The sequence below is a fragment of the Corvus moneduloides genome, chromosome 1, assembly GCF_009650955.1.
Source record: "Corvus moneduloides isolate bCorMon1 chromosome 1, bCorMon1.pri, whole genome shotgun sequence".
NCBI classification, from domain to species: domain Eukaryota; kingdom Metazoa; phylum Chordata; class Aves; order Passeriformes; family Corvidae; genus Corvus; species Corvus moneduloides.
In genome coordinates, this window is record NC_045476.1 from 124,456,255 (window position 1) to 124,471,176 (window position 14,922).

General features: G+C 43.4%; 1 protein-coding gene across 2 annotated transcripts in view; it reads left to right on the top strand.

Annotated features, from left to right (window-relative positions):
• Nucleotides 1–772: 772 nt before the first annotated feature.
• FAM110B (family with sequence similarity 110 member B) overlaps nucleotides 773–14,922 on the top strand; it is a 120,937-nt gene continuing 106,787 nt past the window's right edge. Inside the window, exon 1 of one of the 2 annotated variants that reach the window (XM_032125984.1) lies at nucleotides 773–916. The gene's annotated coding sequence lies outside the window, so the exon portion shown is untranslated. Of the gene's footprint in view, nucleotides 917–1,366; nucleotides 1,637–14,922 lie in introns of those variants that run through there. The other variant, XM_032125991.1, reaches the window with a different exon arrangement.

The window sequence follows — 14,922 nt, forward strand, 5'->3', positions numbered from 1 at the left end:
TCTTCCCCTTCTACTGTTTTAACTGGCACGACAGGATTGCATGCATTGACCTCAGGTACCTGAACTGAATGACTTAAACTGGTAAGCTTGGAGGAGATTTATATGATCAGCACTAAAGTACTATGACAAAAAAAAAGCTTTGGAAAAGGTACCTTAACCGGACATGTTCCAGATCAATAGGCAAATGAGTAGCTACGTTTGAAAGAAGATCTGTGACCTACCACAGGTAATGGGGCAAAGGTATATCTGAAATTCGTTTTTCAATACTTCTTGGTGGCTGCCAAACATAGAATGCTAACAAACGCATCTTTGCGATACCATCCACCCCGAGCAATAAAAAACCCACCCTTAATTTAACAGGAGTCACCAGTCAGCTCCTGAGGCATAAACAGGCAGCTGAAGCACCGCGCGTAGGCTGACTTCAGTGCTGAATGCCGAGCAGCATTTGGCACAGGTGGAGCAGTTTTCATCACAGACCCAAATTAACTCCGGTGAAGTTGCTCCGCGCCTGCCAGCGCCGGAGGAACAATCTCCGTGTGGGAGAAGCGCCCAGCGTGCCACCCGCCGGCCTCCGCTCCCGGCGCCGCTGGGCCGAACAAAGGCGGCAGCGGCGGGTCCCCTTTGTGCGGCGCGGGCCGGGGAAGGGGCGAGCCCAGCGCCACCCGGAGCTCCCCGCCCCGCCGGCCCGGCTGGGCAGCGCGTCGGGAGGAAGCGCCGGCTCTGCGCAGGGAGGGCGGCTGCCAGAAGCCCGGGCCCTCCCCCGCCCCTGTCTCCTCCCCTCCGCCGCCGATCCTCCGCCCGCTCCGCCTTCTCCTCGCGGTGGCGGCGGTGGCTTTCTCGGCCCCGGCTCCTCGCTGTTCTCCGCGGCTTCGCCTCGCTCCTCTCCGGGGGCTCCCGCGCCGCGCTGGCCAAGACGGTAAGGGCGAGGCGCGGCGCCGGCTCGGGGCTGAACGCAGCTCCGTCCCGCGGCTCCCCTGCTGGCAGGGGGCGGCCCCGGGCAGCGGGGGCGGGCGGGACCCCTCGCTACCAGCCCCGGCGGGCGTCTGGCGAAGGGGCTGCAGCGGGGCTGGGGCGCCTCGCCGCCCCGGGGGCGGGCGGGGGGCTCGCCCCGCCGGGTGCTGCAGCAGGAGCCGCCCTGCCCTGCCCAGCCCAGCCACGCCGCCGGGGGTCGGCAGGCGGGCGGCTCCCGGCGGGGACGGAGCGCAGCCCCGTGGGGTGGGTGCCGCGGGTGGTGCCCCGCCGGCCGAGCCGGCTTCGCCCCCGGCCCCTGGGGCGGCGGCTCCGGCCCCCAGCCCGCGAGCGGGCTCGCGGCGGAGCGGGCAGGGCGGTTTGGCTCCTATGAAATGCCTCGCTAATGGTAGGGGAAAACATATGGCCCTGGAGAAAACTCGGAGGAGTCCAGCAGCTATCGCTTCCAGCGGCTATTTCCCCGAGTCGGTGCGAAGTGAGAACTTCCTCCCGGGATGCCCTTTCGGGGGTTGCGGGGCTGAGCACATGGCTGCCTCCCCTGGGTCTGCCCCGCGTCTGTCACAGCACTGCCTGCCAAGGGGCCTGCCGGCGCCTGCTCTCCTTTCTGAGTGCTAATCTGACCTCAAGAAAACTTCAGCTGGGTGAGGAGAGGAGGCTGATCCAAAAGGTAATTTACTTAAACGTGTGGGTTTTTTTCCTCCTCGTTCTCCTTCCCTCGCTCAGACAAGGCATCTGTGAAAAGGAGGGAAAGCAATGGGATTATTGATGTCTAAGGGTCCAATATATATGGCGGCTCATAGTGCAGAGAAGAAGGCTAAAACTTGCAGAGACCTGACACTGGCAAATTAACATCTCCAGTGAATCGTCGTGTTAACTTAATTAAGCTTGGATTTTATGGTTCTTTGGATGTTGATTCTTCCTTGTGTTTGAAGTCTCTAGATACTCAGATATTTAAGGATGAAACATCTTCTTTGTGCTTGCTATGACAATGCTGTTGTATTTTGTAAACATCAGGACGACTTTTATCTTTAATGTAGACCTTTTTATCACTCAGCTGTAAATACTTGTACTGTTAGTAAATCTGCTGCTGATTTGTTGGGTGGCTTTGCAAAAGGTCACTTCAGTTCATCCAATACAGGCATTTTTTGTAAAATGCCTATACTGATTTAGTGTGGTACAGGGTCAGATTTGGCATTTATAAATTATTTCATGTTTGTACTTGTGTGCTGTGAGAGCCATGCTTTATAAAGCAACTATTCCTTAGTTGTGCCTTAAAGCCTACTGGCAGATCTTGGTGTGTGGTGTGCAGCTAGATGTGCATCTAATGTTAAGTGTCCTACTTATTTAAAAATGTTGAGTGCTCTAAAAGGGTCGGTGTAATCCATACCACACGTGGGCTCAAGTGACCTAGAATTAACAGGATAAAACACTTTTAAGCACTTCTGGAGTAAAAGGTAGGATGCTATTTCCTCGTGCATGACTAACAATGAATTGCTTTTTCAAAGTGTCCAGTGCCATGCTCCCCGATTTGGAGGGCTGCAGAACACCCACCCCCCTGCTGGAAAGGCTTGACTTAAACTGGTGAGACTAGTCATGGGAGCAGAAGGCACCAGCAGCATGGAGGTGCTCCATGGGAGATGAACTTGATGGTGTTGGTGGCCAAGGGAGGTGGATGCAGAGACCACCATCAATCCTTCATGGATGGTGGGCAGCCCTTGCTGTGGTGTGGGGCTGTTGGAGCTGACAGAGCTGCGTGCCCTCTCAGGGCCCCCATTTAATGTGGGTTAGTAACTTAGCATGTCAGTTGATATTTCAGGCTGCAGTACTGAGTTTCCCCTCTGGGTATCAGGAGGCAGCAGGCAGGTGCCTGTGCACTGCCGTATAGGTGCAGGCATACCAGGAATGTGGTGGTAAGTGTGATTTACTGCCTCGATGGGACTGATAGCCTGTGCCAGCAAGTTCATTCTGCTGCACAGAAGGCCTGGGCTACCTTCCTGCCAGTGCATCTGTGTTAAGAAAACTGTATCACAATCTAAAGAGGGAAACCATGTTTTCCAGATTCATGTGGAGGCGATTCACTGTCACTTTGCTAGAGAGGATCTTTCTGTGTTGTAGCACTTGGCCACCAGCACCTTCCTTCTCTGCCCCTCTTAGGCTTGTGGTGGACATGCTGAAGATCCATTTGTTGCTGCACTTAATATAGGTGCAGTCTTCCACTGTATGGGAGATGGCTTTCTCTTAAAGGTTCATGTATATACTTTAAAATGTGGAGGTCTGAGGTTGATTTACTGAGGCCAAGCTGAGTCAAATTATAGGATGCAGCTTTGCGAACATGTTTTGATCGCTTGGAGCTACAGAGCACATTTTGGATAGTGTGCTAGTGTGTAAATGGAAGGTGTTTCTCAAATGTGCTTTTGTATGTTTCCCAGTGCTGACTAGTTAAGTTGGAAGTCAGTACACTGAATTATCATAGAGTAGATTTTGGCCATTAATTGTAGTGGAATGCAGAGTAAATGAAGGCTTATGTTTACAGCCTGCCCAGAACTAGAGGGTGTATCTTTAAATTCTGGAACATCTCTGGTCTCCCACTGTGTGTCTTGTTTTCTGCTGCTAGATTACGGCTCCATTCCGTAAGGCCTTAAGCACATGTGTTGATCAGCCACAAGTGAGTAATTTTGAATTAAACTGAAGGGTAAGTATGTTTCAACTACAAAGTGTTTCTTTCAAGGAAGCTTTATTTAATAGGGCGAGTTCTGAGAAGTTAGAAGAACTAGTTTGTGTTGTCCACAGAGCTAAAGGCCTGTAGGAGTTGGAGGTTTAAATTAAAAAAAAAAAAAAAAAAGTCTTGGACTGTTTTAAGTGGAAGGTACAATAGCTGCTTGGAAACTGCATTTTAAGGAGGAGGAAAAGCTTGCCAAGTGGGGCTGTGGACCTTGCTGTGAGAATAAGATATTGCAAGTTACCAGAAAACCTAAAAGGAATGAAGTAAAGGAGGAGATTGATTGTTGGAGAGCAGAAACTGCAGGGATAGCATGTGAATTGCCAAAAGCTAGTGGATGAAGAAATTTAAGATGAGGAAAGGGGAAAAAAATTAAAAAGAGCAGGAGAAGAGAATTTAGCTGTGATGTTGTGAGGACCAGGCTGTATGAAAAATGCTTGATACCTCTAAAATTAGCAGTTCATGTTTTAGTTGTGTAGTTTTACATACAGATGAGGATTTGAATATGGGAGAAAGATAGGGTGACAAATGGAATTGACCAGAATAAATGTCTTATGTCTGCTCCCAGTCAACTAAGTTTAAAGGTGTTTGCTTTTGGGCTTTGAAAGACTTGGTACAGGGCACTGGAGCCAGGTTAAAAAAAACAGAATTGGGCATTATCTGTTAGGTTGAATGTAGCAGTTGTGATAGAAAGATAGCAAAAGATGTATAGTTCTACTTATTTTAAGAGAATGAAATTTTCACACCTTTTACTCTGGTCACAGTAGAATTCAAGGATTTAGAACAAATTTGGAATGGAAAAAGTAATTAAGTATACAAAGCTAAGTGGAAAACAGGATAAAATGCATCATGTATTTGCTACAATTAGGTCATGAAAGACTAAAGTCATATTATTACTGGTTACATACTGCATATCCCAGACAATAGGAGCAGAAGGTTTCAGTTCAATGCATATACACCAAAAATAACTAAATTGGAAGTGTGGGGCTTGGCTGAAGAATGGTGAGGTGTCCCCTGAAGGAGAAATTGTGCATTTGCCTGCATGAATAAAGGAATCATTCATGCCCTGCATCAGTATTAGTGGGGAACTGGTCTCTTTGCTTCATTATACTGGCTGAAATAACTTTATGAAAAGGACGATTGCTGATGAGGCACAGTTGGGAAACGTAGTCAGCACTGAGGTGGGTTGGATTATTACACAGGAAGAATTGAATATCTGTGATGACTGAAACAATAGGAATGACAGGAAGTCAAATTGGTCTAAAAGCAAAGTTATCTACTGAGTGATTATTAGCAACACATCTGCTATCAGCTGGCAAGTCATCCCTTAAAACAGGCTTGGTGGAAAAGGCCTGACCGCCATAGTCAAATGGGGATGACTCTTATTTGGTACTGACCATGAAATGGGAGCAAACGTGATGCTCAGGAAGAGCTCTTCAGTGAAGTTAGACAAGTTATTAGGCAAGGCATTAGGGAGATTTCGTGTCATATACTGTACATAGTTCTGGGCACTTATGTACAGATAATATTAAATCCTAGTGGAACATGTAGTTGGACATCCAGGCTACAAAGATCACATAGTGTGAACAGTCTGGAATTAGATGAGAGATCAGAACTTAAACTACTCTGGCTTTTGTGTCTTCGTAATGGCAGAGATGGGAGATAGCAGCTGCTTAGAAATTCCCTGGGGCAAATTCTTGGAGGAGAGGAAGGGTCATAAACTGAAGATTCAGCTGTGATTTTGGATTAAAAACTTGAGGTACAGAAGGATAATTTGATGAACGAATACAAGAATAATCTACATGGGGAATTCAAAAGGAGTTTCCTCACTGTCAGATTCTGGATGCCTTCCTAGCTGTACGTCTCCTGAGTCCCAGCTAAGTATTGAAGTTTGAATGTGACTGTTCAGGATTTGAGCAGTTCAGGCAACTGAAGCTGCCATATTTTATGCTTTGGTGTTCACAGTTAATCAACAGAAATAGAAGTCACTTCAGTAAAGGAGGTGTGATGAGCAGAAGCACTTATTTTTGGGGAGCATGTGTTGTCTAATCACGTGATGGTGAACAGAATTTATAGCAAGTAAAAACACTTATGTATGACATTAGTAACTGTTTTGTTCTCTTTTTAGTGCATAATGGAGTGGAACCAAGCATAAGTCATAAAATATTAAAGATAACCAGAAATTAATATGTGTGGAACAGAAAATGCATAAATGGACGTGCAGGCTGGAGGTCAGGTTGGTTGACTTGCACCCATAAATAAATAAAAGGGTATGTTCTCCTGTTGAGTGAGTGCCCATATTTATCCTGTGCCTGATTTCATGCTCTCTGGTCTTAGGAGTGTTTTGTGGCACTGGCTGCATCCTCTTGTTGGGGACTGTGCCCCTGGGAGGAGGAGTAGGAGGCGCTGCCTGGGGAGGGGCTTGGGCAGAGCCTTGAGCGGTAGATGAAGCACAGGGCTGTTGAGGATCCGTGGTGGGGGCTGGGGGGATGTGTGCTTGTCTGTGGCTTCGTTTTGCAGTACCTTACCCAGGCACTGGTGCTGAGCTATGCAAAGGCCAATGCAACCTAACCACTGGGAAGAAATTGAGGTATGAGCTGTGCCAGTTGAGACACTTTCTCTAGTGGCACTGTTGAAGACTTGACTGGCCCATTGAAAATGTAAAGATGGTGCATGTGGTTTGAAGGCTATGCCGTGTTGACACAGTTTGATCTTTGCTGTACTATCAGAGTCTGTCTGTTTGTAAGCCCTCCTGTAGCTGGTCTTTGTATGCCCAGTGAAACTTGTGGAAGTTTTCTTCAACAAGAAAAAAGAATATGTCACCTGTGTGAATGTATTTTGAGAGGAACTGTTGGAAAAATAAAGTGCTTTGAGTGTGTTTGTACATCAAAGCAAGATCAATATCTTGCTATTGCTTTATGTCTGTTTGTTTTGAATTTATAAGGCAGGTGTCTTACTTCCTTAGAAATAATCTAGTTGCAAACTCCTTTCCAGCATAGCTTATTAAAAATCTGAACTATTGAATTTTAGGTGTTTGCTTTAAATGCCTGTGTGTTTTTTTCTTTAAAGAGGAGCTATGTAATGAACTCAATGTGTCAGCATGCCCCATAGGAAGCAATTGTGAAAAGATTGTGTTGAGCCATCAGAAGAATAATTTAACAATCCCTGGGAAAATTGAATTTATTGTCCTGGTAGCTTTTAGCATCCATTATTAGGCTGTTTGCTTACTGTGATTTTTCATTTATTGCTATTGCTCTATTTTACAAGTGTTGGGTGAATCGTTAAAAAAGATGAGACTAGGGCTGTGTTGGGCATTATAGCATCTTTCAGTTGACAGCCTTCAAGTCCCAAATATTAATGGATGAGGTGGAAAAGGTATTTTGTATTTACAAGGTAGAGGTTCAACCTAAATTCGAACAGTCTTTAGCAAATCAAAGAGCAGAGCACTTGTCTGCTGGTGCTTTGTTGTGTTCTTTAAAAACAAAATCACTCAAATAATTTCCTGTTACAATTTGAGGTCTTGGAAAAGTCTGCATTAAGAAATGGGAGGAAGTGTTTTAAGACTTTATTGGACTGGAAGATAATAGTAGAGTTCAGTATTGTCTGAGTTGTCTTCTTCATCCAGTGTGTCTCCACAGTATTAGACAAGTCTATTTTAAGTGACTACCCAAATTCGTGAGTGAACCCAGACATTTGGATTTGTAATGACCTTTGTATGTTGTCTCTCTCTATTTGACAAGTTACTCTGTGCATGCTACTTCTTGGGAGGTCAGATGGCCACATGGAAACTATGTCTCATGTATATATAGATATGTGCAGTTTAAATTAGGGTGGAGGAGAATCATCTAAGTAATGCTTGGGTAGAACACTTTGGAGATGATGGTGATGATAATGCGTAATTTATTTGTACTTTATTTCATATATATAAAACTTAATGTTGCTGTGGTATGTTTGTCAATCTGTTATTTGTCTTCCTGTCAAACTCCAGTGGGTTTAGGCGACTTTAAATCTTGCTTAAGAACCTTTTGTCTCTTCTCATGCAACCATGTACTTCAACATTATATTTGGAAAAAGTCAAATTTATTACTAACATTTGTAAATGCTCATGTAAGTACAAGTAAGTAACATGATGCATTCCATGTGCATATTGTATATAATTACAAGATTCTTATAATCTGTGTTGTTTTGCCTTTCTGAGTTGCAATATTACTGAATTTTATTACTGTTGAGTTGGCCCAGTGTGTTAGTTCTGGGTGTTGAATGATAATTGCAGTGAGTGTCAATCCTGAATGAATTTAAATGGTAGACAGTGTGAATGAGACTTCAGGGTTTGCTTTTGCTCCATTTGGATAGATGTTATTTGTCACTGGAGATCGCTTGTGATCATCTCTCTACATAATAAAACTTGATACAATATGTAGGGACTTACTGATAAATCAGTTTATTCTATTAATTAGTATCTGCTAGTCAGAAACTAGAATCACAGTTCCACAATGTGTGATTTCTGCAATGCGTTTGTACAAATGCTTGGGGAATATTTGCAGATGTGAAGGTCTGCTTACTCAGATTTCCTGCAAGGCCTCCATGAATACTTTGCTGAAGGATTTCAGGTATTCTAGTTAATTTTGTCTTTATTTATGGCTGGGCTGTGTCTCCATCTTTCACTGCTTTCTGTGCAAGTTTGATGTTTACTCCTGTTGTAATATTGGGTCCTATTTCCTGCAAATGAAATTATGCTTGTTAGGCTGAACTTCAGAACTTCTAGCTGAAGTGAATCCCCCAAATCTTTGTGTGTTTAAAACCACAGATTTCAGGTCTTTCCCCTCACCCCCCTTTCTTTCTGTTTGGTAGACTGTAAGGAAAAGGAGACACTGACAAATGAAGCACAGCATACAGGAGTGCACAATGCTCTCTTTAATTTAGAGAGAAACGTTGTTTTCCTCTGATCTTTGCTGTAGTCATTTGAGGTGTTCAGTTGTGACTAAAATAAACAAAATTGTTTATTTAGAAAATAAATCCCAATTTGTCTTCTGATGACCTGTTTATTATAGCAACTTTGTGCTATCACACAAATTTCTTTTAGGGCTGAGAACTCTTTTTTTTTTTTTTTTTTTTTTTTTTCCCTGTTTAATTGAAAGATGATCAGTATCATTTCTCTCTTCCTTCCCTCTCAATCCCCCTTAAACCAAAACAAACCCTTCAGTCCTTAAACAAAAGTGTCTTTGTTTTTACATTTGTTTTATGAAATTGCTTGAATCCTTTGGGAAAAGCTTTCCTCTCACAGGAAGAGAGGAAAAAAAACCCCCACCCTTCTAAAGCCAAAACCAGCAAGCCTGCTACCAGACATTATTTTGTTTTGCTCTCTGAATAGTAGCAGATTGCATAAAAAAAAGCAATTTCTCATCTTAATGAATGAAATGTGCAATAGCCGAAATGCACACAAATAGACATATGGTTTTCACTCAGCAAATGTAAAATTGGTAGTGTTCAGGGCAGTAATTTTCTGCACAGCTTTCTGAGAGCTTCTTTGCATTGTTACTACTGGGAATGAAATTTTAAATGGGATATATTGTAGTTCTGAGAGGTGGGACAATCAACTTCTCCTTGGCCTTTCCAATTTTATTTTAGTTTTTGATACTATTTATTCCTAAAAGTCTCTTGGTTCTACACCCTTGTGCTGTTTGATGCTGTAGCCCCAGTTGTGAAGCCATCCATCCTGGCATACTCAGCAGTTGTGTGAAACACCCTCTCCTGACCTAGGAACCTGGAAACTGACAGCAAACTTGAATGAAATGAGAGATTGGACCAGAAAGACAAAGAATTATGTGAAGTATCACCCTGCTAGTTTGTTTACATGGGCTTTACCCAGGATATATACTAAAGAACAGAAGTGCTGATGACCTAGAACAAGATTATTGCAGCAGACTTTCTCTCAAATGTAATAAAAATGCAAAATTGAGTCACTGGCCTACAATTCTTGATCAACTGTATTATTATGCAGGCTGGAGGGGTCAAGGATGAAGGAAAATTTTCTGAGTAAATGCTGAATGTGAATGAAAGAATAAAGAGGCCTCCCTTAGCACCAGGAGGTAATGGCTTATCTTCTGAAGAGTAAGAAATCAGATGCTGGGCTGAAAGAATTGATACAGGACTGCCCTAGAGGACCCCTTTGTAAGCATTATATGAAGAATTTGGAGTATGGTGTCCTCCCTGGGTTCCAGTGGCACCTCACATCTCAAGCTGCTCTTGAATTTTGCCAGGCATGCCCTCTCTTGGTGCCCTGCATTGCTACTGTCCCCCTTCTGTACCCAAAGCTGTGTCAACTTTATGGCTCATGCTGGGCTTCAGTGGGTGTGCAGCCTGTGCAGTCATGATGATTTGGATACTGTGCAGCTGTGAAACAGCTGTGTCCTCATGACTGGCTTGTCCATAGTGTCCTGGAGAAACCTGCATGTTTCCTGGGCTTTTTATATCCTAACCTTGCAGGTACACCTGCTTGTGCTTCCAGTGCCTGGGAAGAGAACTGTGCACTCTGCAGTACCTTCTGGAGTAGCATTCATACCTCTCATAAACTGGCATGTGAAGAGATGATTTTAAGGGTATTCACATTATATTTGAAACATTTTTAAGTGCTCTTCATGAAGACTAGACCAGAGAATTATAGGCTTTGGAGAGATAGAAGTTGAATTAACTTGTGCTTTGCTGGCTAAGCTGCATTAATGTTTTCATTACTTGGCCTAAAATGCAGTAGGGCAAAAGCTGTAGGGAGAGGCCCTGTCCCCCACATATGCTGAATTTAATAAAATATAGGATTTCTCCTTCTAAACTTTCATTATCCAAGAACCTCTATGACCATATCAAATGATGCTGTTTAGATTGTTGCAATCAACTAATTTGATTTCCATATTACTTCTGGATGACTGTTACTGAAAAGATTTTTTTATAAGATGCCTTGCCCCAACATGAAATCAGATCCTCACACTCCGCCTCCTACGTATATTTTACTGGGTTGTGTGGGCTGTGCTACTGAGCCTGAGAGCAGAGAGGAGTATTAGCCTCCTGTGCTGTCATTGTGGTCAAGACTAATCAAATGCTAGTAGTGAGAGTAGGCTTGCTTTACTGCTGAAGGGCAGGACAGTATTATATATTTTGTTCAGAGGGGATCAGCATAGGTACTGAGTAGAAGAGTTGCCCACCATACAGATCCATGCTCACTCTCGCAGTGCCCTTTGTTCGCGCTTGCTGTGTGCCCAGAACCTTTTCCCGGGAAACACTGTTCCCTTTAGGTGTTGCCAGCTGAGCTGGGACAACAAGGTGGAGACTGGAAGGACAAAGACTGGTATCCAAAAAGCCCTTGCAGTGAACGTGGTTGGTATTGCAGCTCTGCAGGCCGGTGGCTGTCACCTGTTGCTGCGGGTTCAAGGCTGGAGGAATTGCAGTATGAGCTGGACATGAAGGCAAGGAGGCAGCTTGTATTATGGTGGTTGTGATACAGATACTGTCTAATGCAAAGCTGCCTGCTGTGAGGTTCCAGTCTTTCTCCTATGTTTTTCCCATGCCTAGAACTTCCACTAATTTAAAGCTGAACTTCTAATGAGAAGCAAAAAAACCTGTTCCTTAATCAGAGTGATTTGCTTTCATGGAATACTTCATTCAACTTAGTGCAAATTCTGAAAGCCATGTTATATTTGAAAATGATGTCAGCTGTTCTTGACATTGAACCAGACAGAAGAGTGCTTCCCCATGAAGTCTGGCTTCAGTGGAGTGTAATTTGGAACCATAATATACTGAGCTGAAAGAAGCAATAAAATAGCTCTCCACGTTGTTCCTTTTGCATTACAGTTCTGGAGTGGCAAGTGGATTTCCCATTGTTTCCTTCGTACCTTTCCCTTCTCAATAGGCAATATATAGAATATGGAACTCTTAAAAGTCACTTCTAGTGTTATTGGAAAAACTGATATGTTGGAGTGGAGATAATAGCCTCTTGTTCTTCTGTAGAACAGTCACGTGGGCACAAGTTCTTTTTTTTTCTTTCTTTGAAGTTGTTTTGCAGAGTTACACAGAGGTGCAGAGATTTTCCTAGGCTGGGATTTTTCTCAAGTCAATGTCAGAACTCACTTTCATAATCACAAAGATTGCGGTCTCTGACAACAAGATAAACAGAACTGAGGTGAGGTATATCTTGTTCACCACGCTGAACAGCTCTTACAATTTTTTTCCATGATCAACTAGCTCATTGGCATGGCAATTAATAAAAGTGTAAATGAGAATGTCAGAAAGTCTGTGGTCACTGCCCTGTAAACTTCACTGGCACCTCTAGTGAGTGTTCTCTAAGGGTAAGGAAGAGGCAGAGGCTGGATATGGAAGAGGGAATTACAGTGCTGGTGTATGGCTGGGTTAATTGTGGCTTCTGTGCTTTGTACCTCTGAAGGCTCCTGACAGTGAAGGGAGTGTGTCATTCGGTTGTTGTCCAGTTTCTCCTTTTTTTAATAATACTGTATCTCTGATCACAACTTCACAGACGTTGGCAGCTTAAAGTCTAGGAGAACTTCTTTTCCCTGATGAGAAATTACAAACCACACCTGCTTATATGTTCTCAGTTACATGATGGTTTTTGTTTTAACCAATTCTTTTGACTTGAGAAGAAAAGGGATATGTTCTTCATGAAAAGAGATGTATTCTATGTGGAAACCATGTACAAAGTTTTCAGATTATTTAAAAGCTTTCAAGACAGATCTGAATTATCTTGATTTATATATTTGGTCTTCAGCCTGAATACTTACAAAATGTAAAGTGAAATGAAATTAAGATGTCTGGTTTATTATGTTGTCTACTCATAAAATACATCTAACTATTTACAAGGGAAAATTTTCTTGGGGAAAAAGATTCAAATTAAGTACTGCCTTACTGTCTCTGTTGTTACTTTTCTGTTGTCTTAAATTTTTTTTTGTTTTTTTTTTCCCCTTCTAACAGTGCCTAGGATGTGTATTTGAGCTAACCATTAATGCATCCTTTTTCGTGTCTGTAGTACTTTTACCTGTATGCTAATGTATGTAGATGAACAGGTCAGGACTTGACCTATATAATACAAGTGCCTTAATTTACTCCTATGTACGTTCCAGGGTGTGGATATTTAAATAAAAAGGGAAAAGAAAAGATGAGCTGGTGCCTGGTACAGTAATTCTTGCTGGAGACTGATACCTGTGATAGGAGGGCAGTTACCAAAATTGCCACCATGTGCTGCCGTTTTTTCCCATTCCTGCTGTAAAGGCAGCTCATGGAGGCACATCTGCAACATGGCAGAGGCCAAGCGCCTGCTTGGGCAGAGTCTTTCTGCAGTCCTCCGTTCCATCTTGATGGCAGGATGCACGTGTTGGGCTTGTCCTGGCAGCAGGGGGCACCTTGCAGTGCTTCCCGATGGTCTTGGGAAGAGGCAGCCCCTGGAAAGCGCAGAAGCCTCCCTGCTGTGCCCCAAGTTCAGGCTTCCTGCAGGAGCCCATAGGACATGGCCTTGCCTGCCTCTGCCCTGGATTAGGGCATGGCTTGCCTTTGGGTTGGACCATAGGATCTACCTGGCCATCCCTCCTGAATCCTTTGGTGTGTCTCACCTCTGGTTCTGTGATGGGCACTTGGCAGGAGAACCACAGGTGACTTAGTTGGCTGCTGTGCTGGGAGCTCAGCCGTGCCGAGCACTCGCAGGTCATAGCTGGGATTTTGCATCTTAAATGGAGAGAAATAGCAATTCCTTTACATTAAACAGTATGAGAATACACAGAAGAACATTTCCAGGAAAGCATGCATGCATGAGATGGGAGAAAGAAGTTGATCTGGTTTCTGATTTGCGCCCTTAGCTGTGGGATCTGCAACATTCCTCAACAGCTGAGAAATGTTATGTGGATGTCTGCAGGTAATCTTGAGTCATCTTGGAGACAGAAGACTGAATCCTCCTCTCTATCCCTTGGTATTCTTTCTGTAACATGATGGTGTCCACATGTGTTCACACACAAATAATACTCTTTGTTTAAAAGTCCCAAATGTTTCTGTAGGGACCCGATCTAATCTTCGAGATGAGCTTTCCCTTTCTGCAGCTGGTTTGGCCTGAATCTGGGGAAACAGTTGCAGTACATGGTTTGCATCCAAAGGAGAAGCGTTGCTCCTCCGAGGACTGCTAGCTATGGTAGGAACGTAGTCCTTAGTGGGAGGGCTGGGCTCACACTCCTGCCCTGCCCTGTGCTTTGAGAGGTTGTCCATGAATTCTGAACTGTGGCATTGCTCCCCTACATCTTCTGAAGAGTGCTGAACAGACTGGTGACAAGGCAGCATGAGGTGGCACCCAGTGAAAGGTATTCCCAGGCCACTCTCCCACGTTCTCTCCTAAAATATCTGAAACGCTCTTACTTTTATCTTCCTGTCCATCCTCTGAGTTGGATTGTCTGGAAATAGTTACTTTCTTGTAGAAGTTCTTGCTGGTGGTATAAGATAGCTTGGAAGCATCTATGAAAAAACAGTTATATGGGGAAGAGGTTATTTTGAGATTTTTGTCTTAACTGGAAAAGTACCAAAAGCTGGGAAGTGCAAAATACATGTGTTTTTTTTTCCCCCTGAAATTTCACACCACTTTTCAAAATAAATTCTTCTGCCTTTATGTGGGTGAGTCCTTGCTCAAAAGTAGTGATTCCCAAATGTTCATATTTGAGCCAAGAATAAAATCTTTTTATGCAATCTCTTCAGAGCCTGCCTTTGAGAAAGAAAGAAAGAATTTAGTCTTTTAGAGACTTTATTTTCTTTATAGAGCATAATGAGTTTGCTTTTCAAAGGAAAAACCGAGAATTGCAGTGAAGGGGGTCTGTTGTATCTTGGCTTGATTTTATGCAGGATAAAGCTGTTTAGTATTTAATACAGTAAATTGTTTAAAAGGATAAGCTATATAATTACCATGAATTTTTAAATAACGATTAGTATTAGTACTTGATTGTCAGTCAAGGCTGTGGCTTTCTAAGTAGGAAAATGGTTGCAGATGTAGTCAGAGCTTTTTAAGATTTTTTTCCCCCTTTTTTTTGTTTATCCTTATTTGCATATCTTAATTATGTAAACATCTTCAGTTTGGAAGCTGAAATGCTATTTTACTTCTCCAAGTATCTTTTAGTATCAGCTCAGTGAGTTGCAGTTTTTAGGAGCTTGTTAGCTTGCCTGTGACAGTTTCTTCCTAGTTAGATATAGCAGCTGATGTCTGA